Raw genomic sequence first — 27791 nt, 5'->3', positions numbered from 1 at the left:
AAAAATCATGTATAATATTACGAACATGTAGTATATGTTATGTGAAGTAACTCACGAAAGTTTAGGATGTCTTGAATTAAAGACTTTTCACAACTTACATATTTTAATTTTATTTATCAGTAGCAGTACACCTGAATTGATGGCGAGATTTACCATAATATGGTGTAATCTACAATAGCACTCCACTGGCACATCGGCGTATCTGCGGACTTAACAATGGTTGAAACCGAGTTTTGATACTCTTAGCGGACAGAGCAGAGATGCTCATTGTGTGGCTTTGTGCCTAACTTAAAAACAAACGAACATAATGTATGATAAAACAAACAAAAGTTTATATCTCACATAATTTGCAAAAAAGAAAATGTTTTTGTTTTCTCATTTATTTATTTATTCCCAATAAAAGTGAAGATAAAACAAAAAGTGGACAATGACTGATTTTGACAATGGTTTTATTAAAGTCGTACAGTGAGGAAATTTATTAAGATTACAAAATTGTTCTATGAGAGAAAAGGAATTAATTAAGTCCAGAAAATTGCAGCCTCATTGATTTCGTTTTTATTGTTACAGACAATCAGAATAATAATACAAAAAATTAGAAATGTATAAATATTAATCAGCAGGCACCCAAGTTAACTAACTTGTTAAAGCTCTTGAATTAAAAAAAAATGTTTACATAACTTTATAACTCAGAAGCATTTGTTTTACTTTTAAGTAGAATAAAATAAACACAATCTGTCACAGGATTCTAAGGTCCCCTCATAATTCACTTAATATACCAGTTAAGTGAATTCTTTATTTTAATTCCATAGCTATCCCAATGCACCAATTCAGTAATTAATTTTTCTTTTTGAAATTTCCAACATTAATTCAGTTCAACTCTTTCCAAAAACAAATAGTTTTACTTTAGTTTCTCAGATTTGATTTTTTTTTCTTACTGTGATTTTATTTGAATTTCTTTTAGTCTTCAAATTCTGCAGCATTCTCTGTTTCTAATTCCAAAACTTGGATCACTTCAACTATTTGAAGTTCCACGTTTATGTTGAAAATAAAGTATTTAGAAGGAAACATCCATATGTGTTGTTGTTCATATCATACTTTTCTACAGACTTTCAGGAAGCAAAATAATTAGGCTTTAGAGCTACAGGGCAAAAACTGGCCATTTTTCAGTCACATATTACACATAATACCCCAGTACACACCCACAGTATCCCACACCATGTATGCAAAGTTAGAGGTCTCTCTTTTTGTTCTGGGGAGATTTCAGCACATAATCCAAAATCAACTAGATGATGGAAAAAAACCAAAAAATTAGTTCTCATGTGAGAGAAAAAGAAAACAGAAATAACTTGTAAATAACTGACAGTTAGTCTTACAAAATTAATTTAACTCTAATTTAGATTTCTGCTGCTCCTATTGCAAACTTTGGCTGAAAAATAGAAATGTTTAATCATCCCAATGCACCAATAAAACTTGTCAACATACAAAAAGTTGATAGAAATCTGCCACTTATATATGTTTCTTGCTTTGTTCCAGAACAAAGTAGTTTGTAATAAAGTATTTATTGAAGTTTCTGGTGTTAAAAAAATGTCAAATACAACTAAATATACATTTTATTTTATAATTACCAAATACCTGAAGCCAACACATATAAATACAGTCTGAAAGTAAAATTATTTCCTTTTTTCAACCTATTTACTTCAAAATCCTTTGCTTCCTCACATGTATCACACATTTGTAAACTTTTAGATATTAAATCAGGAAATAAAGTATGATAATTTCTTGCAAGAAAGTGTGATAGTAGTTAATTTGACATAGATTGTACTGTTGCTGGTAAGTATACATGAAACCTGCCTTTTATGTCAAGTTATAATCCTATTAATTAACAGCACAATAAGTCGCTGTGTAACATAGTTAGATTTATTTAATTATGTGGTTAAGTTTACAAAAAAAATTAAAATTAAGATATTAAATTATTCAGTGCTTTATATAGCCAGAAAAAGTATATTTTTGGTTGGGAATTCTTTCTCAATAATATTTTTAAAATTAGATATTGAAGTGAAAATGAAGAAATAAACAGCCATAGAATAGAATTAAAAATATCAAATATAACACCAATTAGTTAAGATAAATAAAAGAAAAACATGGATATATTCTCTTAGAAATCATTGAAGAAGATGTACTGAACATGAGAACTGGAAACATTCATATTGACATGTTCAGGTTTTATGTTTTTATATAAATAATCAAGTAAACCACTGATATCATTTGATGTTTCAACATCTTCATAACATGTGTATACACTGTCAAGTAATCTACACTAAAACGAAACTGTTACAAACAACCTAAAATATTTAGAATTGCTTGTGTTCACAAAGACATTACATGTCTAAAATCTTATCTAGTTTTATCCAATCTTTTCCAAGTAGAATGTCATCACTTTTAATATCTCCATGAATTATGTTGCTGTGGTGTAAAAACTCTATTGCCTGGAGAATCTAAATAAAAAATGGAATTAATCTCAAAGACAAATATCTTAAGATATTAATGTAATGTTAACTCAGTGTGCTTGTTGTATTCAATACTTTGAACAGGTTATTGGGTTGAAGTGGTTTTACCATCTACTGTCAAGAGGTAGAAGTTCTTACTAACACCAACACCCAGCATAAAGCTGGCCATGAGTAAAGTATGGGCTTTGTAGGTTGACACCAACAACCTTGGCAATTTTAACTTAAATCACTTCTGAATTAAAGTATTTGCTGTTGTGTCACCAGTGAGTTTAATAAAAAACGAAGTTCTTTAATTAGTGCAGGCTCTAAATTAAAAAATCAAAAAATATTTTCCAATTTTGTTATTTATATATTTCATTTTATATTTACAGTACAATATTAAGCTATATTTTTGTTACTAAGCAACAAGACACAGGCCTTTGCAAGAAAGGACCATTACCAAAACACATTGGATTTTCTATATATTAGATGTTGTTATATAAATGAAAGTACATAGAAGACCAAAACCTTTTGACTTTTCAACATATTAGAGGTTGATTATAACAAACCACTTCTTTTCTACCTTGCCTCATTAAAAAGATGCACACACACACTCTTCATTTCAAATTACTCATTAAAATTATTATTCAACAACCCTCCACCAGTGAGAGTGCTTGGTATTCTTGTTATGTTTATGACTTCCTCTGTTAAATTCTACCAGATATCACTTTGAGTTCTGTTAGAATTTGAAAACGTCAGGTTTTAATGAAGAGGTAAGATGGGAAGTGTGAAATGAAGTAAAAACCTTCAAGAAATACATTTACAGTTTAAGAAAATCACAACTTCTGATACAGTACGTTACATCCTATCACATAAATAGCTAGAATCTCACATTGAACAGGTGCAAGAAAGAGTTTGAGGGAAGAAAAGAAGCACCCTTCAAAGACTTCTAAAGGGCACACCTGAAGACAAGAGAGTCAAATTCAAAGAAATGATGTGGGAGACTGTCTGAACCAGGTATAATCTTCACCCATATAAGAAAGGTGTGGTACATATGGGAAAATTGGAATGTAATAAGGGCTATCAATCTTCACTAGATAAAAGTGAGGGCATAAAACACAGTGGAGAGTCTGAAGGAACAACACCTGACACAGTGAAATGGATGACCACAAAACCCTATTTTCAAAAGCAGACCATAATGATTTACTCAATACAAGGCACAGTATGGATGAACAGCTATCCCATTTTTCCTTAACCATGTAGTCCATGGGTGAAAAGGTCTTAGACGAGCTCATTTATAAAAGGAATTTCATCATGATGACACCATCAAGTATTTTTCAAACAGTATGCACTATATAGCCAAAAAACACAATAAACAAGTCAATATGGCTGAACACAGTGGATTTCAAACATTAAAGAATATTGCCTGAAGACGTTAAGACTTATGTTTTGCTTGAAAATAACAGCTACATTTTAAAATACCTTAACTGTTGACCAAACCTCCCCATTAGTTCTGTCGAGGCTCTATAAAATAAACTTAAACATTATATTTTACGGAGATCAATAGTATGAAAAATGAACTTTGGAAGTATAGATATGATGAATTATTGTAGTTTACAAAAATAGAGGCATTTGTGTACACCACACTCTGCATACTGACAAACTTGATGATTCATTTAGATGAAAGATTAGTGTGATAAATTATATTATAAAGAGCATGGAGTTTACCAAACACAAGTTCTAACTTTAAATAATCTATAATTATTTCACATATTTACCATTTTGTAAAATAAAACTGACAAGTGGAATGAAAATAAAAAGAGACTCAAAAGGAAAAATTATTATTAAAATATGCACTGCAAACTCACCACATACATGGATAAGAATGCTGCACTTTAAAAGTCACAATCCTTTCAAAACAGAAACTAGTCACATGATTTATGTTCTCCCTGTAGCTGGCCAATCACAACTTATATTGCAATAATTAGTATAACTCAAAAAACAATGGCTCTTCATATCAGCCTTATGGTGGCTGATGGAAGAGAACCTTTATCTCAGTTTATGCATTATTGCAACAAAGGCAGCCATTTCTTGTTCATTTGATTCCTCCAGAAAGAGTCCAGCACAGTCTCTGAGATATATACACTGCTGGCCAAAATCTTAAGGCCAATGAATATAATGCATTTTGCATTGTTAGACTCAACCACTTATTTGAGTAGAGCTTCGAGAGATGAAAATGAGAAAATGGAAAATAAAAATAAAAAACTTTTGAGCATTTAATAGGGAAAACATGAACACTATGAAATTAGTCTAAATACCAGCTGGTCAAAAGTTTATGATCATACTGAAAAGAAGCATTAATTGGTAAATACATAATGAAATTTAGTCATTTATCTTCAAGCATTAGCATTGTCAACATCTCCCCCTGACATCTCCTGTGTTACATTGGATAAAAACATGGCAAAGGCTAAAAAGTTGACAGAGTTTGAATGTGACAGAATTTTCAAGCTGCAAAAGCAGGGTCTCTCTCAATGTGCCATCTCTGGTGACATTAGGCGAAGTAAAACTGATGTTGCAAATTTCTTAAAAAAACCTGAGGAATACAGAATGAGAATTTCAAGTGGTCGGCCCAAGAAAATTTCGCCAGCATTGAGCAGGATGATTCGATGGGTTGTCTGGCAAGATGCCAGCCAATTGTCGAACCAGATTAGGGCCCTTACGGACGCAGCTCAAGAACAATAAGACAGCATCTACTAGAGAAAGGCTTTAAAAACCATAAACATTTTCAAAGGCCACGCCTCCTTTCACACCATGAAACAGCTCGGTTAAACTTTGCTGAGAAGCACCAAACATGGGACGTAGAAAAATGAAAGAAGATTTTGTTTTCTGATGAGAAAAAATTTAATCTGGATGGTCCAGATAGCTTCCAACATTACTGGAATGATAAGGATATCCAGCCAGAGAATTTTCTACACGGCACAGTAGAGGAGGTTCCATCATGATCTGTGGTGCATTCTCCTTCCATGGAACAATGGAGCTTCAGGTTATACAGGAACATCAAACAGCAACTGGCTACATTGGCATGTTGAAGAGAGCTTCCTTATTGACTGAAGACCCTCACTTATGTGGAAATGACTGGATCTTTTAGCAGGACAATGCTGCAATTCACAATGCCTGCAGGACCAAGGACTTTTTCATGGCAAATAACGTGATTCTTTTGGACCATCCAGCGTGTTCACCCGAACTGAACCCCATTGAAAATGTTTGGGTGTGGATGGCAAGGGAAGTCTATAGAAATAGACATCAATTCTAAACAGTGCATGATCTTCATGAAGCCATCTTCACCTCTTGAAATAACATTCCAGTCAGCCTACTGAAAACGCTTCTATTGATCATGCCAAAGGGAATGTTTTAAATTATTCACAATGATGGCCGTGCAACTCACTATTGAAACCTTTTGTTGGGCATTTCTTACCCTGTTTAAGACTTCTTTTTGGTATGGTCTTAAACCTTTGGCCAGCTAGTATTTAGGCTAATTTCATAGTGTTCACATTTTCCCCATTTAATACTGAAAATGTTTTTTTATTTCTATTTTCCCTATCCTTATTTTCATCTTTCAAAGCTGTACTCAAATAAGTAGTTGTGTCTACCAACACAAAATGCACATTTTTTCTTTATGTTCATTGGCCTTACGATTTTGGCCAGCAGTGTATATTAAATGTTTGTGCTCTCCCCCTCTCTGGGTATATGTGTATTAGAGAAAATTGTGTGTGTTTTACTTTTTGGTTTAAGGATAATACACCATCTATGAATGTAATTAATGTTAACTTACATCAACGTGTTCAATAACAGCAATAATAGGGATGGAGAGTTGTGAACCCCCAATAACATGCCCCCTATACCAAATTATCTTCACATTTACTCTCATGAAGAAGGATAATCATCTATTGAAAGCACTGCTGTTTTAGGTCTCATTTGAAAACATTTCACACAGTTTTGTTAAGACTGGTCCCATGAACGTGGATTAGTTAGATAATGGACAAAGAGACACACATATTTTTGTGTTATATATATATATGCACTATATGGTATCTGCATAGCATATTATTAAACTTATTCTACTTTCAACAAATCAAGACAAGATTTAGAAAGCTATTTTTCCTCCTTTTCTTATGAACATAAATGCAAGCTTCATTTCTAGAATACTGAGAACAGTTGTTTTCTTATTTTCTAGGTGGGTGTCAATAGTACTTCATGTCCACTGCCATGTTTGTTGATTTATGAAAAAAAACGAGTAAAATTAAATATAATACAGCTTTATTATTGTTTGGTTACTTTGATTGTTATTATCTATAATTTGATTTAACAACCTTTCATGAAAATGGCCAAAGCAGCATGTGTGCCAAAATGTGGAAGCAAAACTTTCCTTACACGAGACCTCTGAGTAAATAAAATTTCATTTTACTGAACCAGGAAAATAATTTTAAAAAATTCTTATGAGGTTTTAAACAAATGCCTTGAAATATCCACCTTTCAAAACTAGTGTCTCCAGTTCAACATGTGTATACTTTGCTTGTGCATAAACTGCATTGATAAATATGTTTGCCTTTAAAATTATTAAACCTTATGAAGCAGTTAAATGTTTCTATTTACAATATGTGCATTTTAAAACATTTTATCAATCAGTTTTTATTTGAAAATTCTAAACATACATATCACTTTCCCTTTTTCAAACAGAATAACACATGATTATTAGATTCATTTTGTTTGACAGTCAAATACGTTCATTGCTAGCAGACATGTGAAGAGAGAAAAGAGTATTGTTTCTTACCTACTCTGGATGTATGGTGTCCAACACGGTCACCACTTGCCACATGGCAAAACAGCTATTGACCTGTGGTGAACTGGTGCTTTACTTTACCACCTATTTTTTTTTAAGTATAATTAATAATATTAATAAATAATTGAAAATATTACTATGTATTTTTTACCCATCTAGAAAAACCCAGTTAATTTTTTTTGCCATGCAGTAAAAACGTTAACACATTTTACACCGTTTTGGTGACTATGAACAAACTGTTGGACACTGGTGCACTAAACCTAAAAGCACACCCACTCCTATAGTTTTTTAAAGAACCACAGTTATTCCAATGTTCTGATTTCATTCGAGTTACAAACTTACTTTTAAATAGTGTATAAAATATTTAAATGGGTGTGTTGAACTAAGGATTCTTTTGCAGCGGATGTTTGTGACTTGGAGATAAATTCAACAAAAAATGAACACCATGAAGTCCACTTATTTTAAAATATGTTCAAAACAAGTTAAACATACAACAACAATTTTTCACACAATATGTATCACAACTGTATCTAAATACTGTATGGTTCTCTTCCTGACAAAAACCCACTTTGGCCAAATTCAATTGGTTTAAAATGCAGTTGGCAAGCCAAAACTATTTTTCTCTATATTAAATGGTTAATTTCATGTTTTCTAAATTTTCTCTGACTGAAACTCTCTTTTCCTTGGCTTTACCTTTGGCTCACTTCCTAGTCTGTGGTTTCTTATACAGTTGTTGCCACTTTTTATATCTTGCATTGAGGTATTCTAGAAATCTCTGTAGCCTTGACATCAATTACACAACTTCCAATAACCATCTGCTTTTAACTCTCTTACTGTGAAACAAAACAAACTCACAATCATGAAACACTAACTCACAAAATAAATTAACACTACCTACATTAAACAGTGTATTATATGTTATAGCTCTGAACATATATGTTTTAGTCTCTACACAACTTTTCATTGACTGAAAACACTTAAAAGTTTGGTGTAATGTAGGTTTGAAAAGGAGGAAAAGAGAAAGTGGACCAGTTTGCAAAATTCTTGAATTTGAAAAAGAAACAGAAAACCTAATTTTAGTGAAAATACTTAATCAAAAACTCTGAAATTTTTGTGCACAAAAGACTTGTAATGCTTGCAGAAAGCTAGTCTGATTTTGTAAAGATACACACACCATTTTAAAAGTTATAGTATAGAAACTGATGGTTATGAACACAGTCACACAGATTGAGTCTGTAATGACAGGGTTATTTTGTTTCATTCATATACTACTTTGTTTCATTCCTACTTCCCTCTTACATGACATTTTAATAAGAAAAATGTAGTTCCTCTATCCAGTAAATATTTATTGTACTGTCTGTTGAACCTTACCCTTCTGAGAAACCTACAGTTGTCAACTACTATTCACAGCAGTGGATATACTAGACTCCTTAATGAAAACCTGTATGCATCTGTTCAATGTACTTTGTTTCACTGTTACTTTGTATTGTATCTTGCCACTTGTATTTGAATGAAAGGAGAAAGTAAGAGAGTAAGATATATGGTCTAGACCCAAGACAGTTTAAAGGCAGTGGAACAGTGGAGAGGTTTTATACCTCCTAAAAAAGAATATAACATCACATACCACTTCAAGATTTGGTGTTATGCTTATAATGCCAACAAACATCTCACCAGGGTCCTAACAACATAAAAACTGGTAACTCCAATTTTTTCACTACTTGTAAATTCTAAGTGATTTTCACCCAATCATCTAAAGCATTTTCAACTGTATGTAATTATCACAACATGGTAAAAACTTTAAGCAAATGTGTTCTTTCATTTTATAATTAAAACTATTACTAAAAAATACTATCGTTCCTTTCTTACAATAAGGCACGGTGCCCTCTAGAGTGAAATTCCAGTCATCACAAGAGATTTGGTAGTTTGGTTTCTAGTGGGAGCTCAGTAACACAAACAATGGGGGTGGATGGGTGGACTAAAGTCCCTGCCTTTCTCCTGTTGTGCTCCAAAAGTGCTCTTCTTATTCATGATGAAACACTTTCCATAATTACACACCTCGCCTGCTATGAGTTAGGAAATACAAGTATCAGCTATAAAAAGTTTCATACATATATATATACATATTAAATGTTGATATATAAGAAATCACTGTTTAGTTTTACATTTTAAAAGGGTTTGTAAAACTGACTGAAAAGAATAAAAGATTCACATGGATTCAACCAATATGTAACAGAGGAAACCTACTGCCTTTATAATGTCCTCTGGATGTTAAGCTACACTACCTATGTTCACAGCTCACTTCGAGAAATTTAATGTTTAATAAAATTTTCGTTTAAAACTCAACAAAACTAAAATTAACATAGCAGCATACTTAAACAAAACACACAAAAATGGACAAACCTGTACGTGTTGTGGAGTGACTGTCACCTCTATTCCCATAGTTTCACCTCTACTCTTTATTGGTTCTTTTCCTTCTGATGAACAGATTCTTTCTTCACAGGTTTTTCAGACTCATCTTGTTCAGCATCTCTGATGTGAATACCAGGAGATGGAAAGTTATCTTGAAGGCCATTCACATAGTGAAAAAAAGCTTAAAATCTAGTAGCTTTGTAAAGAATAAAAATACAGTTTTGTCCACACTAAACCTTGTTCTGAACATAAATTCAGTTTAATCCCAATTTATTAACATTTTACTTATTCCTGGACAATCAGGATTCAAGTCACCTACAATTTGCATATTTTTTTCTTTTCAGTTAAATATACAATTATAAAAAAGTTAACTGAGTTAGCTAAGAAAGTTAAAACAGAATAGTATTCAGTATGAATCTTTACAATGTTTTTAAATGGAAAAACCTGAAGTGCACTTCACCTGCAGCAAGCAATATGTAGACTAAATTACAAACTACAATAACCATACAGCAAGACATAAACAATTCATAAGGTGAAAAAAAGTGTAATACGAAATTATTAAACAATATAAAAGTACACAGAAATAACGGCAAACAAAAACTTAGTCACAGCCAACATTTAAAGAAAAGATTAAAAAAAGGGGAGATATAATAGTACAGTATTCTAAGCAAAAGACCCTGGTAACATTTCAAACAAAAAAAATAGTAACATTCTAGCTGTTTTGTAAGAAAATATCAAAACTCACACAATCTTAGTAAACAGTACGAGTTAGTAAAATTCCGTACAACATGCTATTCCTTACATCTAGGGCATGGCATGGCCTAGCGCATTAAGGCGTGCGCTTCGTAATCTGAGGGTCGCGGGTTCGCATCCGAGTCGCGCCAAACATGCTCGCCCTCCCAGCCGTGGGGGCGTTATAATGTGACGGTCAATCCCACTATTCGTTGGTAAAAGAGTAGCCCAAGAGTTGGCGGTGGGTGGTGATGACTAGCTGCCTTCCCTCTAGTCTTACATTGCTAAATTAGGGACAGCTAGCACAGATAGCCCTCGAGCAGCTTTGTGTGAAATTCCAAAAACAAAAAAAAACAAAAAACAATCCTTACATCTAGAATGTTGCAATATGTTTTGTTTTTGGTACTCAAGTTCAAACTTACTCCTCCACAATAACCAACAGTTAAAAACACACAACTTAGACAAAATGTTAAAGATATTATGTATGTGCTAGAATTTTAATGTTCATTATGCCTTAAATAAGGAGATTTGTTAAGGTCACTTCAAGTTTAAAATATCAGTGATGTCGAGAAAACCCACTTGTGGAGAAATATATATGTAAAAACGGTTCGTTTGGGTTGAGAAAATTTTTATGTAGAGGAGCGAATGACCAAAGAAGGTCGAAACGTTGTTCGCTCCTCTACGTGAAAATTTTCTCAACCCAAACGAGCCGTTTTTACATATATAAGATCAAAATATGTCATGTAAGACAATATTACCATAACTATACATTTAACTATCTTACGTATGTCAAGTTATTATTATAACATACTTGGAAATATCTGGTGAGCTGATATACAAAATTATTTTGTACAGAGTTAAACGAAAATAAATAGATAATCATAATACAGTTGATTTAAAACTTTGACTGTCTTGGAATTTTATGTTTAAAGTTATGTAGTCTGTATTACGTAATCACAGGCAAAATACTGTCTATAGTACAGTACATAGTCATTACAAGTTATCAAAATGTGTATGCACGGTTGTCATGTATATAGTGAATTTAAAATGACTACACATCGTGTATATAGTCAAATTAAAACAATATATGACATAATAGAAACCGAACTGTGGGAAAAAAACAACAACTAAATTTTAAAAGTCGAAAGTTTCTTACCTTGCATTCCACGGTACTTCGACCAATACATTTTATAAATCTGAATTAAATTTTTGAAATGAGAAACGGGAGTTAAACTGTTAGTAACTCTAAAACCTGCGAGAGGCTTGGTAATTAGTGTTAGCAAACCCTTAGCAACTTTAGATCGCATCGTACTGAAAACTTTAGAAAGCGTGAACATTTTCTAAGAAAATAAATTTTCTTTATAGGAAATACTGCAGGATATTCGGATTGTACTCATACAAACAATAATATTTTTATCTATTAAATGTAGAATAATTTATTGAAGAAACAAAAGTTTTTTTTTTCCTTTAAAAGTCCATTTCCTAAAACTATATTTATACATCGAGTTTAACTGGTGGAAGAGAAAAATGAAGACCTTTACATAGGACTGATTTACACTGACATTTATATTACAATTACTTAGATTAACCATCTGGTCGCCAGGATGAAACTAGGAATGAATGCTATTAGCCAGTCAATTCAGCCTCAAATTTTGGACATGTTCACGTCGAGCAAATTGTCTTCGATCCATTGGTCCCACTTGTTTATTACATATGTGTAATCAACGTTGTTAACATTGATTCTAAGGTAAGTAGTGTACACAATGAACCTTTTGAGTAAGTTGTGTGTTCTGTCGATGTTTTTGTTTTGAATATCGCACAAAGCTACACTATGGCTACCTGCGCTGGTCGACTCTAATTTAGCAGCGTAAGACTGCTAGAGGGAAAGCAGGGTACAGCATAGATTGTGTGATACTCTAAATATATCTTTAACGTAACACGTTCACCGCGGATTGGGCTTTTTAATACTTTATTCTGCCTAATGCTAGACGACAGTGGCCAGTTCGACGCGTAATCAGAGGGTCGCGGGTTCGAACCCCGGTCGCACCAAACATGCTCGCCCTTTCAGCCGTGGGGGCGTTACTTTTTTGTACAACGTATTTTGTTTCAATTTTATAGTTTTACGAAAACATTAATATTCTAAAAATTCCTCACGGAGCCCCAGATAACTATGGCGGAGTCCATGGGCTCCTCGGAACATAGTTTAAAAAACCATGCTCTAGAGTCTAGAGTATCACACAATCTTACAATGTGTTTTTATCGTTGTTAGTAAATTGTGTATCCTTTCAATTTTAAGTGTTTGTTTCTTAGTAACATCTATTTGTGGTTCTTTCTATTTTTATATTTCGTGTAATACAAATATATAATATATATATTATGATCTTCAGACGACAAATATGACTTGTCACATCTCAAACTTGTACCGAGATCTACATCAACTAACCCTTATACACGTGATAGCGAAGAAATATACTAGTAATTAATAATCTGTTTTATGATATACAAAGGCTTGTTATTCGTGTTGTAGTTATTTTTATAATTGTCTGAATTTAGAATACCAAAGTGCGATTTTTTATAGATTTTTGTTTGTGGTGCCATTTAATAGGTAGTGACACTGTATTTATTATTTCGGTCTCATAGATATAGGTATATACGCCGTGTCCTTTATGTAATATTGAGATTAGAAAATATGACGTAAGTAGTTCTTTATATTGGATTTACCGAAGTAATTTATCCTGAATAGTATAGAGTAAAACTTGGCACGGAACCAAGTAAAATTTCCGGTGCTTAAACAATAAACATGTATTTCCTTAATTATATATAATTTTTGAACGGAACGTTACACTCGCTTGACTCAAGGGAAGTAAGACGTTTGTTTTTGAATTTCGCACAAAGCTACTCGAGGGCTATCTGTGCTAGCCGTCCCTAATTTAGCAGTGTAAGACTAGAGGGAAGGCAGCTAGTCATCACCACCCACCGCCAACTCTTGGGCTACTCTTTTACCAACGAATAGTGGGATTGACCGTCACATTATAACGCCCTCACGGCTGAAAGGGCGGGCATGTTTGGCGCGACCGGGATGTGAACCCGTGACCCTCAGATTACGAGTCGCACGCCTTAACACGCTTGGCCATGCCAGGCCAAGATGTTTGTGAATAAAATTATTATACTGTTTATGCTATATTTATTAGAATACGAACAAAAATAGACATTCAAAATGTACATAAGTATACAAAATTACAATCAAATTTAGTTGAAGAAAGTGTCGAATTCCAAATGTTTAGGTTTTTGTAACGGGCTTTCTCGTGCGGTTAAAAGAGAACGTCAATTCTACGGTCTTTTCATAAAGTTAATTTTCCCCCATCACTTCTGCATTCAATTTGATAGCGTTAATATAACTTAACTTGTCATGAAGTAGGAATTTCTATTTCCTCACTATCTTTTTCATTTTGTTATCTTCTGAATCTCTCACACTGTTACCATTTTGCGATTTTATTATAGATTTTAAAACAGTTTCATCAGTTTCTGTTAAAACATTCTTGTCAACGTTCACATTACTTTCCGCGTTCACAGAATCATCTGCATCAATCTTCTCAATCAGAGTTTGGATTTCACTAAAATCGTCATAACAAACAACTTCTCCACAATCTCCGCCATTATCAAGAATAAATCCACAGTTTCTAAAGCACTTTATTACACATTCATCTTTTACACATTTGACTGAATGACTTAGAAGTGCAATTGCATCTAACACCTCAATTTTCACGATCATTTCAGATGCTCTCTTACAGTCGTCCATGTTTGCAATTATATGCTGAAGCGTCAATTTTCTGTATTTCAATTTTAAACACTGTATAATTCCATTATCTAGTGGATATAGAATTGATGTTGTACATGGAGGTAGAAAGACTAAACGAACACTTAAAAGTTGAACTTTCATGTGACAAGTTGCATTATTTAGGAAAATAGAATATTCCTATTTTCTTGTTCCATTCTCTTTGTTCAATTTGTTCAAAAACTCCTCGAATATAGCACTTCTTATTCACGCTTTATTATTCGCTTTTCATTCCACAGAAAGTTGATTCTTCCTTAAATTTTTGAAACATCGCGGATTTTCACTTTTACCTATTGCTCATGGTTTCTCTAGTTTTCCCTCAGCAAAGCCCCCCATTGGCTCAGCGGTATGTCTGCGGACTTACAACGCTAAAAACCGCGTTTTGATACCCGTGGTGGGCAGAGCACAGATAACCCATTGTGTAGCTTTATGCTTAATTCAAAAACTACAACAACCATCAGCAAGTGCTACCAAAAGTACAGTCAATCGTTCTTTTGAATAGTGGACTCCGGAATAATGACGGCAGAAAAAAGAACAGAATATATTTAACCAATACTTTCTGTAACAAAATGTCCGACAATTTATTAATATTTAAAGAAATTATTAATTAAACAGGAATTTATTAATATTTAAAAATTATTAATTAAACATGATTTTATTAATATTTAAAGAAATTAATATTTAGTCAAAAACACTTTTTCCGCCTTACTTAGGTTCTAATCCTACTTGTTGATAGATGAGGTAGGTGAAAGATAGATTTCCGTCCGTATTACGCAGGTTCCGCATTATAGAAGGCCTTTTGTAAGAGAAATTTTAAGATAATGCTCCAAAATTTTGATATTTCCGGCTTGTACAGGTTTCCGCCCTATTGTTGTTTCCAGCTTAGAAATACTGCAATTGTTAATACATAGTCTATACTATATTGTTGTATTATTAATTAACTTTGCTTTTAGTTCGTGATATTATTGAATGTAGGATAATTACGTCTCTATAACTCACAGTGACAACTTAATATACTGTGATGGTTCACCAGATGTACGTCTCGTCATCGGAGAAATGTCCACGACATTTTTATTTCTAAGATCTCTCAGATATCTTTGAAATGCTTCTCACGTTGGATGATAATTAATTAAGGGACATTGATAATGTGGTAGAGTTTTCAAGAATGACCAGTATTTTGATCAAGTAGTCATTTTATTTATATTGTCAGACAATGGAACATATTTTGAATTATTGATAGTTGTTTTAAAATATTTCTTCAGGGCTTAGATGGTAAGGACGAATATTACACAAAAATTTATAAGAAGTAGAAAAGATGGAATTATTTATTTTCGTAATGAAAAATTACTGAGTCGATAAAGATTTTTTTTTTATCTTTCAGTAGAAGGTCCTTTAGGTATCTGTGTGGTGATTTGAAAGTATAAACTAAATTAAGAACATTGAGTTTACGTGGTGTTAGAGAGAAGTGAAGACCTATAACTAGGACTGATTTACATTGATTATTTATGTTACAATTACTTAGGTTAACAATCTGGTCACCAGGATGAAACTAGGAATAACTGCTGTTAGTCAGTTAATTCAGCCTCAAAATTGTGGACATGTTAACGTGGAGCAATTTGTCTTCGTTCCATTGGTTCCAATAGTTTAGTATATCAGTGTAATCAACACTGGTAACAACGATTCTAAGGTAAGTAGAGTACACATAGTACAGTAAGTTGTCTGTTCTGTCGATTATTCGTTCTAAGTTCTTTACCCAACATTTCCTCACTAAAGATGTTCACCCTTTATGACGTATGACTGGGGAGTATCATCCAATGTTCAGGGTGTATTATTACAATCAATCCAACTATTCCTTTGTGAAACAGTGGTTGGTTGTTGGTGATCACTGTCAACTATTCTTTCAGTGCTAAATTACCAACTGCTAGAACAGATAGCCCTGGTGTAGTTTTGAGTGAAATTTAAAACAAACCAGCAGTTTCTTTTGACAAATCTGATAAGCTAACCAATTTTGTAAATTTCGGTTTGGTTCTTTACATTGGAGAAACTTTGGAATGACGTGTCGAAGCTAACATTCTGAAGAAAGCAAATGTCAAGGTTGACTTTTTGAGTCCCATTTTTCAGACATATCAGCAATCGGTGTGCTCGAAGGAAAACGATGTTTGACAATTAATAACATAACTATGTTAAAGATGAAGAAACTGTTTTATATAACAGAAGGGAACAGAGATAAAGTGTTCAACATTTTACAGATTCCATCTTCAGTGTTTGAAGTAAAATAAAAATAATACATTATTTCTAACTAAGTAACTAAAAACTAAAATACATAGAAAGTAAATTATTAACAATGAAAAATGTTGTACATATTTTAAATGTTACAATTTTAATGAAAATTACATGATATTCAGTGTTGTGATGTGAATGGCTTCTTTAAGTACTAATTCCAGATCAGCGTTAGCATCTGTTGTCTTGTATAAAATATGGACAAACCATGAACAAAGATAAATTCGGATATCTTTTGTCAGAAGAAATCCCAGGTGTATTATATGGGGTTCAAACTAATCTGGAATTAAAACATAATTTGTGAGTTATAAAAAAGCAGTTACCTATTACAGTATTGCTCTGTGCTTTTTGTTTTTTAACCTATCTTTTTAACTTGTTTTTTCTATCCAACAACGACTTGTGAGCATCTTTCAGATGTTGAGTGCATACCTTTATATTAAATATTAAACTTTAAGTAAGAAATAATTCTAAATCTGTACGAACAATTTTACTCAGAAATATTTTGTAATTTATAATTTTGTGACATTTATTCATTGTTAAATCACAAAGAAAAATGAAATCCAATCCAGATTGAATAGAGAACATTATGTAACTACTTGTTTTATATATATCGTGAACCGTGGTATCTGCCCGTCCGTTCACCTGTCTTCTATGTATGACGGCTACTTCTCGTGTTGAGTATGAAAAGCTGCTGATGAAGTCAAAGTTCAACATTAACTATTTAAATAACGTTAGAACAGGTATGAATAATGTTGACAACAAACAGGATATTCTACACTAACTTGTTATTAATTAATAACACTATCACTCACATATCAACATGTGACGTAACGATATGTTATTGTTGAGTGGTTCTCAGCACGACTGTAATATTCAGTCAATACTTCTTGTAGTGGTTGTTATAAGTAGGTTTGTGTATAAGAGAAACATAATTAATAATATAAATAATTTAACTTGTTTGATTAACTTATAAACTTTTCCTGTTATGAGAAATTAAAGTTCCTCTATAATAAAAACTAAGTAAGAAATACAGGTTTAGAAAGTTTGATAAATACCAGCAAAATATACTAGTTATTCAATTTCATATTTCTTGACTTTTGTTAAGTGTAGTAAAAAGGAAACTATATTTGTATTTACTACAAAACTAACACACACATAATATCATTTAATTTGTTCGATGTTATACTTTTAAAAATGTTTATATCTCAATATATTTTTAATAAATTATTTGTTGATATTTTTATTCAGATATTTTGTACTTGATATAAAGTTGTTATTCCTGATTGATTTTAAATATTACATACATTATCATTTTCCATGTTAAATGTTGAGTTTTATTCACATACTTTTATTTATATTTAATGGTTTGTTTTGATTTACAGAATTCTACCAAATATACTATAACATAATTAGCTTCAAATTTACCTGCTGAAGTGTTAGTGGAAACTATAACAAGAGAAGTGTTGAAAACGGACTTCTGTTCGTCTGCCAATTTTATTGGATGAATTCAGAATATTGGAAATATTTGATTAGCTGACACAAACTTTATTTTGGAAAAAACAATGTAATAAGATTCCCAAAACTGTTTGTTAGGCACCGTTTTGAAACAAAATTAAGACTATACACACATGGAAAGTTATATCAGATCTGGTTTTATACTATTTTCGATAGAATATATTTCTGTTTTCACATGACAGATATTCTTGTTCAGTTGAATATGCGAAAATATTTTTGCTCGTACAAGCCTTGGAACTCTCACCCATGTTTCAACTTGGTTCAGCTGCGTTGTAGCATGTAAAGAAGTAAGTACAACGCTTCACTAAAACATACTCTACTGTAACAGTTGGCAGCTGGTTTCCTATTTAAAGTAGAACACAGTCTTCAAAGTTGACAGAAAGAAGCACCAGAAACAGGAAGTGTGAGGAGAGTAAAGTATCTATCGGAAATATGTTTTCAGTGTAAGGAAATATCAACATTGATACGATATCTTACAAAAAAAACACAGGAAACACAGGAAATAACAGGAATCACATTGAGAAACTCACATTGACTAGGTGGAGGAACCTAGACGAGCACTCCTCGGAAAGTGTCCTCAGGATGATGTTCAAGTGTGACTGAAGAGTTGGAGGAACACACTAGTGAGATAACGCACAAACAAGGTATACTCTTCTCCCATGTTGAAAGTACGGGTCACTAAGTTGGGTGTAAAAACTGACATTCTTAACTGTAGATATCCTGGGTGATCCACTTCTTTCCCATGTTGGGAGGAGGGACATCTTAGCAAACACAATACATATAAAGTAGTCAACCTTCTTTCCTATGATATGGTGGGAAATATCTTTGTCAACACAATACATCTAAACGGGTCATCCTTTCCCATGATAGTGTGGGGAGCATTGTAGTAAACACATTACATATAAATTAGTTTACCTTCTTTTCAATAGTAGGGTGTGGGGAGCATTGTAGTAAACACATTACATATAAATTAGTTTACCTTCTTTTCTATAGTAGGGTGTGGGGAGCATTGTAGTAAACACAGTACATATAAATTAGTTTACCTTCTTTTCTATAGTAGGGTGTGGGGCATCTTAGCAAACACAATACATATAAATTAATCCACCTTCTTTCCCAGGGTAGGGTGGGAAGCATCCTTGTCAACACAATACATCTAAACGGGTTCTCCTTTCCCACAATAGGGTAGGGAGCATCTTAGCAAATACAATACATATAAATTAGTCCACCTTCTTTCCTATGATAGGGTGGGGAGCATCGTAGCAAACACAATACATAGAAATTAATCCACCTTCTTTCCCAGGATAGGGTGGGGAGCATCCTTTCCAACACAATACATCTAAATAGGTCCACCTTTTTACTATGATAGAGTAGAAAACATCCTAGCTAAAACATTACATGTAAAGTGGTCCACCTTCTTTCACATGACTGGGTGGGGGGCATCCTAGCCAGTACAATACATCTAAACTGGTCTATCTCCTTTCCATACCAGACCTCTAAAGAACCAACCTGTAGGAGATGGTATGAAAGGAGTTTCTTAGCCGACTGGTATAATCCTTGGATGGTATAGCTCCTTGTGAAACAGGACAAACCTTTTAACACAGATGAACTATCTTCTCTATTCGTTTGCCTTAGAGATTTGCTCTTTAGGCATCTGCCATCTTAACTCAAGAGATTTCTTATAGTGCAGCATATGTTTTCCAATAATTTCAGAAGACACCAACTTCCTGTTTTCTAGCTATCTCTATAGTTTTGCACTCGTGAAACTTAAAAATTGCGTTTTGGAAATTTACTAGTTTTTACTGAGAGAGATTTGCTTTGTTTTTAGACTTATATGTTTGACAAGCTCATATTACTATTTCTCAGTCCTTTGTCAGATGTACTTCATATAGATGTTGATTACTTTTGGAATGATTCCTGTTCCATACTATTTTCTGCTGTGACTTAATCTATACATTCTGTATTCTCTCTACTCATTTTGTTAATTTGTAATTGGGACTTTTTGATTCGTTGCTGAGATCTTTTGCCTCGTCACATTTCTGTACAATGATATTTTGGGGACGTTCTAGATACCGTTGAATTTAGGGAAGAAGCTATATGTCAACAATCTTATCTTACCACAGCCGATTCTCATCTTTCTCAAACCCACCATAACTCCACTGTACTTGGCTCTGTTCCTGATAGATATTCCCCTCGTGTTGTCTTGAGCGAAATTAAAAAAAATACTATTTCTGATTCCTTTTTTTTGCATATCAGGTTTTGTCGGTCTCTTTTGTGATAAACCCAAGGAATCACACCCCTTAAGTATATGTTTGTCGTTATTTTTACTCCTCTGGTCCTACATGTCAACGAACGGACGGATGACCATCATTCTTCACACATGAGCTTTCACTTTAACTATATTCTCCCTTTGTATCAGTTCTCAACCTGTTCAGTTTCATCCTCTTTAGAATCTATTCTGTCTTCTTTAGGTGTGAAAAAATTACCAAACCTTTTACAAGGTTTTACTTGTGGTCCCTAAAAACACCAGGAAGGTTGTTTAGTTATTAATCTGTCCAACGGTTTGAATTGGAAAAGTTCTCTTCCCTTCATTGGGCTGCTACTCCTGGCCAGTTACTCCATAATCATGTATATATCTCAAATTCCTTTCTTCCTATTCCTATTGCAGCGTCCTCTAGATACTTTCTCTTCTTCACCCATTGCTCTTATATTTTATTGTTTGAAACACTGTACTTTCTCCTATGATTTCAGTCTCGTGGTCAGAGAGTTTGCTCTACATCTCCATTGACGTGTCTATAGTTTTGTTATTATGTGCAAGATGGCTTTCTCTTTTCATACCCATGGAAAGAGTTTTCCACTCATATTTTCATTCTTCTGGTGATGGTAACCCATCGTGGGTGAATTGACAAAATGTTTAAATCGTCACTCACTCCCACCCAATACTTTATCCTCTTCATCCAACCATTTTCCCTCTACCCGACTGTGCTCGAGAAACTTATATAGTGGCTAAATAATCATTACCACTGTTTTGATTACCTTACTTCGAATCGTACTGGACTTATACCTGTTCAGAAATGTTTTTTTCCTACTGGTTGGGATATATCACTGAACAACAATCTTATCTCAGACATATGTACCAGCATAAGCAATTCCTCCACATCAGTGTGCCCGACCTCTGTTCTGATCATTGGACTTTTTTGTATTCCTTACCACTACCAGTGGATTATTTGAATATGATCCATTCTGACAATTTCAAGGTGATCTTTTACATCAATCATAGAGCAGTTATCAGATGTTTGACTGTTTCAAAACACTCGACCTTCTTTATTTCGCACCTATTCAGTGGATTTGCTGTGTAGATTCTCCTGTATTGGAAGCGATTAATCTGAAAAGAGACCATCTGTATCATGTTCTGCCTATCAAATAGCCGCTTCACCCACAAGTTTTCTGATGCGTGTGTGTCCTTTTAGGTTGTTACGACTTATTTCCTCCTCAATAATGAAATTTCATGAGCGTAAGAGTATAGAGGGAGCTAGTAAATAGGGAGTTGATGTTGCTCTCTTATTGATAGAGGGCTTTTAATCCACTGTAACATCATTATCCATTAATAAGAATCACGTGAGTTTAGGTTGGAGTTCCCTAAAATCTAGTGTCATGCAGATACTCAAGGAAGATGTTCACAGAAGATATAATCTCTGTGTGAAATGGTAAGTATCTAATGAAAACACATTTTCCTGTGAGTAACCGTAATCTTTCCAAAGCCAGACGTCCTCTGAACTAACCAGCAGGAGATAATAGAATGAGGGTTCCTATCTAAATCTCTACATTTGACAGAATAGTTTTATGGTGTGTTAAAATTTTTCTTCCTGCTTTTATCTAACGTTTATCAAGCTGTTTAATACTTTTTATTTTGTACAATTATTAATAACTGTAGTTTCAAAATTCACTCTAGTTGAACACGAATCTAAATTTCACATTACTTTTCATACCTTTTTACCTGGGAGTACTTTTCAACACATTTTTTAACCAGTCTGAATTTATTTTTCAATGGTACAATGTGGTACTGAGTACCAAAAACGTGTGACCTTTATTACCGATATGGTAAATTAAGTCTATTAAGATTGGACCAAGTTACTATATATTTGCATGTTTCCCTCCTGTCACTTAGTCCACACCAACATCTGTCCTTCTGATAACACCTCTATGGCCAGCTCAAACTAAACTTCCATTCCTTATCCTTCTTCAAAAAACATCCTTCTTGGTACTTACCCTTTAAATATCACTCATTCATCAGACTCAGTGTCAAATTATCATCCCGTTATCGCCACTCTCTGGTTTCAAACGGGGATTTTGGAGTAACTGCAGATATAGCATTATTTCCTTTTCATTTCCACATATTATTTCTCCTTTGTGGTATACCAAAGAACGTTATAACTGGTGGGTACAATCTCCTGCTAGTTATTTTGTGGTAGAACTGGGTTTAGAAAGGTACTGGACCAACCAAATAATATAGTTGGTGAAGAAATCCCCGTCATATCTTCTCCAACAGATTGATTCCCGGGAGGTTTGGTGTGGGAAGAAGATAGACTAGTGTAGATGTACTGTGTTGGCTAGGATATCACACATTATCATGGGAAGGGTGGACCAACCATCATATCTACAATTAAGGATATCATCCTGTTTTTAACACCCAGTTTAGTGAAACATGCTGTCAAGATGGGCGAAGACTGTACCTGGTTCATGACTATTGCGTTCTCCCACGTGTGTGTTCCTCTAAGTGGAGATGTCACACTCCACAGAGATGAATTTGGACACTTTTCGAAGGATGCTCATCTAGGTAAATTATACATTGCATCCTCAACCAAGTCAATGTGAGTTTAGGTAGGATATCGTAATAATTTCTTACACTGATACCTCGACTCACACTTCCCACTTCTGGTACTTCTTTTCTTGGAAGCAGCTGCAACAGAAGAAGTAACGGAGGGTGGGAGTCTCAGGAGTAGTAGCGAGCACAAACTGAACGAAAAAGCCATCATATGAGAAGAGGTATCTATTGGAAATATATTTACAGTGCATGAAAATATTAAATTTTCATGAATTTACAATCAACCTACAACAGCCTTTTGTTTTAAAAAAATATATAGGCACTACAGATGTAAGTCAAAACTGAAAATCGACATTATCAAAAATGTATTCAAATTTTATGTGTGTTGTTTCTTTGTGTTTCTTATAGCAAAGCCACATAGGGCTATCTGCTCAGCCCACCGAGGGGAATCGAAACCCTGATTTTAGCATTGTAAATCCGGAGACATACCGCTGTACTAGCGGGGGGCATTTTATGTGTGTAATCTTGTGTATATATAAATAACTATAGAGAAAGTTATATTTTGGTTCTTGTTTTTTGTAGGTTTCAAAGCAGAATTATTTGGTTTTCTTTAAACAGAATACTATCATAACTTATCTGCATGTTTTACCCGTAAAGATATAATAACACATTTAAAAGATGTTACAGTAATATGTGATTCCATGTAGTCCAAAATATCAGTTATGGTAAGGGTATTGTTTAAATATTTTATTCAGAAGAGACTCAATGATATTTTATTCACGTTTTCAGATTATTTATTGACACGAATAATTGATATCATGCATATGTTTTTGCAATAAAGATTTTATCAAAACTGTAAGTGTGCTGTATAAAAAACTATAAAAATCGACAACTAAAGACTGAATTCTTTAATCAGTTAACAGACGGTTTGTCTGACATATTTTCATTACAATGGTCCTTAACCAATATGAGGAATATCTTTATATTTGTTAATTTTAATACAACCATGTACTAAAAGTATAAAGTACTAAGTAATTTACATTTGATCGTATCTTTGTACAGTTCTACTTTTACTAGATAGGCTTGTTTGTAAGATTCTAACAAACACGTTTTTAAATCTTCATAACATGTCGACCCTACCTCATTCATTCAATACTAAACTATTATTTAATAGAAACTGAGGAAGAAAACATTTCTACATTTATAGAAATGTTGAGATTTAATACGATCACATGGCCAGATGAGTTGACGCTTGACTCCTCGTTTGAAGGTATTTGGTTCGAATCCCTATCTCGCCAAACATGCTTACCCTTTTATCATTGAGGCCTTATAAAGTGACGGTCAGTCCCGCTATTCATCACTAAAAGCGTAGCTTAAGAGTTAGTGGTGGGTGGTGATGACTAGCAGCCTTTCTTCTAGTCTTTTCACTGGTAAATTAGGGACGGCTAGCGGAGATGACCTTCGTGTAACTTTGAGTGAAGTTCAAGCTACACCAAACCAATTAACACTATCGCTGGTATGTCTTATTCTGTAAGAGATATATTCGACTTTTATTTCGATACAGTTTCGTTGAAGTGAGTATTTACTGTAAACTACTGTAGTAATACCGTTTTCTTTACAAAATTCACACCAGTAACTGCTTGGCCTCAGTCACAGTGACACCCATATTGATGTCTCAGAAATCACACTGACACCTGTAGAGGTGACGTGATTGAATGTGGAGCTAGTTTTACTATGACATTTTGTTTATAAACACGACGACTTTCTGTAACGTTTATTGTATTCAGGAGAACTCTGTGCTTACAGCTTTGACTAATGATTTAGATGAAACGTCGCTACAAGGTAAAATGTTGGTAATTTGGAATGTCTATGACGAACCCGAATTCCAACCTTCCAATAATGACCAGAGACTTAGGTGGCGGTTCATTAATGTTGTTCACAGACACACAATTATGGACATTCTAGACACGGAATACCTAGATATTTGTGTTTGTGTTTGTGTTTTTTTTATAGCAAAGCCACATCGGGCTATCTGCTGAGCCAACCGAGAGGAATCGAACCGCTGATTTTAGCGTTGTAAATCCGGAGACATACCGCTGTACTAGCGGGGGGCCCTAGATATTTACAGTTACCTACGGTTCAGTGCCTCATATTGAATACATAAAAAGTTTAGATGTAATAGTCTGGGTGTACAGTGCCAAACTCGTTAGTTTTGGTAATGTAGTCGAAGGAAAAGAACTGGTACATATTCTTATTTACTTAGCAGTATTTCATGTGTGATGACGGTTGATATCGTTCTTTATCTAAAGAGAATAAACTTGCTTGTTAGGTTGTTTGATAACGTTTACTACATCTATTAGTGTTAGACATACATTGTTTTTAAAATTTCGCGCAAAGCTACACAAAGACTATCTGAACTAGCCGTCTCAAATTTAATAGTTTAAGATTAGAGGGAAGGCAGCTAGTTATCATCACCCACCGCCAACTCTTGGGCTGCTATCTTACCAACGAGTACTGGGATTGACTCACATTTTAACGCCCCCACGAATGAAAAGATGAGTATGTTTGTTGTGACAGGGATTCGAGCCCGTGATCCTCAGATTACAAGTCGAATACCCTAATAACCTGACTATGCCGGGACGTCAGACCTGGAATATAGATCTAATTATTTATTTACACAACGCTTGTAATCTAACGTTACGTTACATCTTCATTTGTATTTCACAGACTACGTGCTAGTAATGTTTTTAATGTTTTATTCTATTCAAATATTCACATTTCTCATGAAACAAGCTCCACCTACAAACTGCTAAATATACAGTTTATGACATAATATAGTATGTAATTAATTTGTTAAAATGACTCAACACTTACAAATTATAACATAAGTTATACATTCATATTATTGAACTACTGATCCTGTTTGGTAATAAAATGGTATAAACTTTAGGACAAACACCGTTATTAAATTACCAGTAGTTCACACATTGCAGTCAACTAGTGGGCCAGGAGTTAACTGTACGTTGTACGTGTGTAACAGGAATATTATAGTGTTACTCACGTGCAGCAGCTACATTATTCTTCGTGGAGACACCAACAAAGATGACGAAAGGTCAACCCTGTATCTTGTTCGACCAACAGGATCACAAGTAAGTGGTATTATTACACGACTCAGTTCTCTAAGTATGTAGTTGAAAATAGGGTCATCGTTATTTCACTGATTTGTTATTAGGTCCAATATGGCAGAATAAACAAAACCTGTCAGGTGCATAACCTTAAAATCATTCTCGTACGCGTTACTCTGACATTTATATATAGACTCAAGCCAGTCACAGTGACATCTATTAACAGTTTTAGTAATGTTGATATTCGTAACGGTCTCGCACCAGCCATTGACACCGATAAAAATAGTGAAACAAGTCACACTGACAAATATAACAGTGTTAGTCACACTGACACCTATAATAGTTTATCAACTGTCATTCTGACACCCAAAATGTCTCACGCCAGTTATACTGATATACATAATATTATCAACTCTAGTTACACTGATGCTAACAATAGTCTCACAATAGTCACATTGCCTCTAATTTAAACACTAAACCATAGATGGGGTTACTGTTATAGTTTTATTAATTTTGAAGTGGTTACGTTAAAAATAATATTAAACACGTACTAACTGATTCCGAAATCATATTTTACCAATGAATAATTTTTAATCATTTGTTGTTGTTTTTTGCTGTAAGTTTACCATATAAAACAAAGTATAACTAGAAACTTTCAAATTTTCTACCGTGAATACGTCATGGGTTATTAGCAGGTTGTTTGCTTACTGTGTTTCTTACAAAGATGTCTTTTTTTATCATCTCTAATTTTTGAAGTAATACACTAAAGGGAAGGCAACCAGTCAACATTCACCAGCCGCCAGCTCTTGAATTGCTCTTACCCAGCGGGATTGGTCGTCACATTATATAGAGCTTTCACAGTAGAAATGGTAAACATGTTTAACGATGGGTTTCGATCCAGTGATCTGCAGATTACGAGATAAGCATCTTAATCATTCTGTTATGTCAGGCGTCACTAACAAATAAAAATGTCCAGTAAAAACTTGAAGTTTCGATTACAAGAAAAACGTTTAGCTGAGCATTTTATCTCTTAAAATTTGTGTGATAAGTAAAGGGAGACAAACACAAACAGAAACTTAGATAAACACAATATATGAAATTAAACTAATTAGTCCTAACAACGAAAATAAAAAATGATATTAAATTTTATGATTTTTTGTGTTTTACTTGGTGTAGAATCTGTAAAAAATAACTACAGTAAAATGTATCTCTACAACACAAATCAGTCTAGGTAAAACTCGTCCGACTGTTCAGTGGTGAGTTTAAATCCTTCTCATGTTAAAAATTTGATTTGAATATTTGTGATGTGCAGACCACATACACCCCTTTCTGTAAGTTTATGCTTAACAATAAATAATCAGAGGTGAGACGGATACATAACAAAAGTAAACTTTTTAACAATAACACGAAAATTAGAGTTTGTTTTTTTTTAGTTTTTCAAAGTTACGTTAGATCCACAGCGGCATGTCTATGGACTAATAACGCTGGTGGTGGGCAGCTAATGTATGCTTAGCTACAAATAAAAGTTATATTGATTTTAAAACTTTAGGGGAATTAAATTATAAGATACAAGCTTCGAACTGAAAGTATGAAGGAATGGATGGATATAAACTTTGTTTATAAAATACGAAACACAGTAATGGTAGATATCATACAGCTATTGTGTGGTTCACGTGTACGTTCTTCTATAGATAACCTCTTATTGATGTTGGTTGTTTTGTATTAAACGTTAAAGACAATTAGTGAG

General features: G+C 33.6%; 1 long non-coding RNA gene across 3 annotated transcripts; it reads right to left on the bottom strand.

The window, feature by feature from the left end:
* Window positions 1–435: 435 nt before the first annotated feature.
* LOC143252518 (uncharacterized) lies at window positions 436–26289 on the bottom strand. Of its 3 annotated transcripts, none has more exons than XR_013029034.1 (4): window positions 25981–26289; window positions 9727–9855; window positions 7318–9389; window positions 436–1282 (listed from the first exon to the last, which is right to left on the bottom strand). It is a non-coding gene; the product is annotated as an uncharacterized LOC143252518 (long non-coding RNA). The 3 variants fall into 3 exon arrangements; XR_013029033.1 differs by lacking the exon at window positions 436–1282 and having other exon boundaries at window positions 6102–8159; window positions 9193–9389; window positions 25981–26253; XR_013029032.1 differs by lacking the exon at window positions 436–1282 and having other exon boundaries at window positions 6102–9389; window positions 25981–26254.
* Window positions 26290–27791: the final 1502 nt, after the last annotated feature.

Source organism: Tachypleus tridentatus, chromosome 6 (genome assembly GCF_004210375.1).
Source record: "Tachypleus tridentatus isolate NWPU-2018 chromosome 6, ASM421037v1, whole genome shotgun sequence".
In the NCBI taxonomy this organism is placed as follows: Eukaryota; Metazoa; Arthropoda; class Merostomata; order Xiphosura; family Limulidae; genus Tachypleus; species Tachypleus tridentatus.
This window is presented reverse-complemented; position numbering and strand designations above follow the sequence as displayed.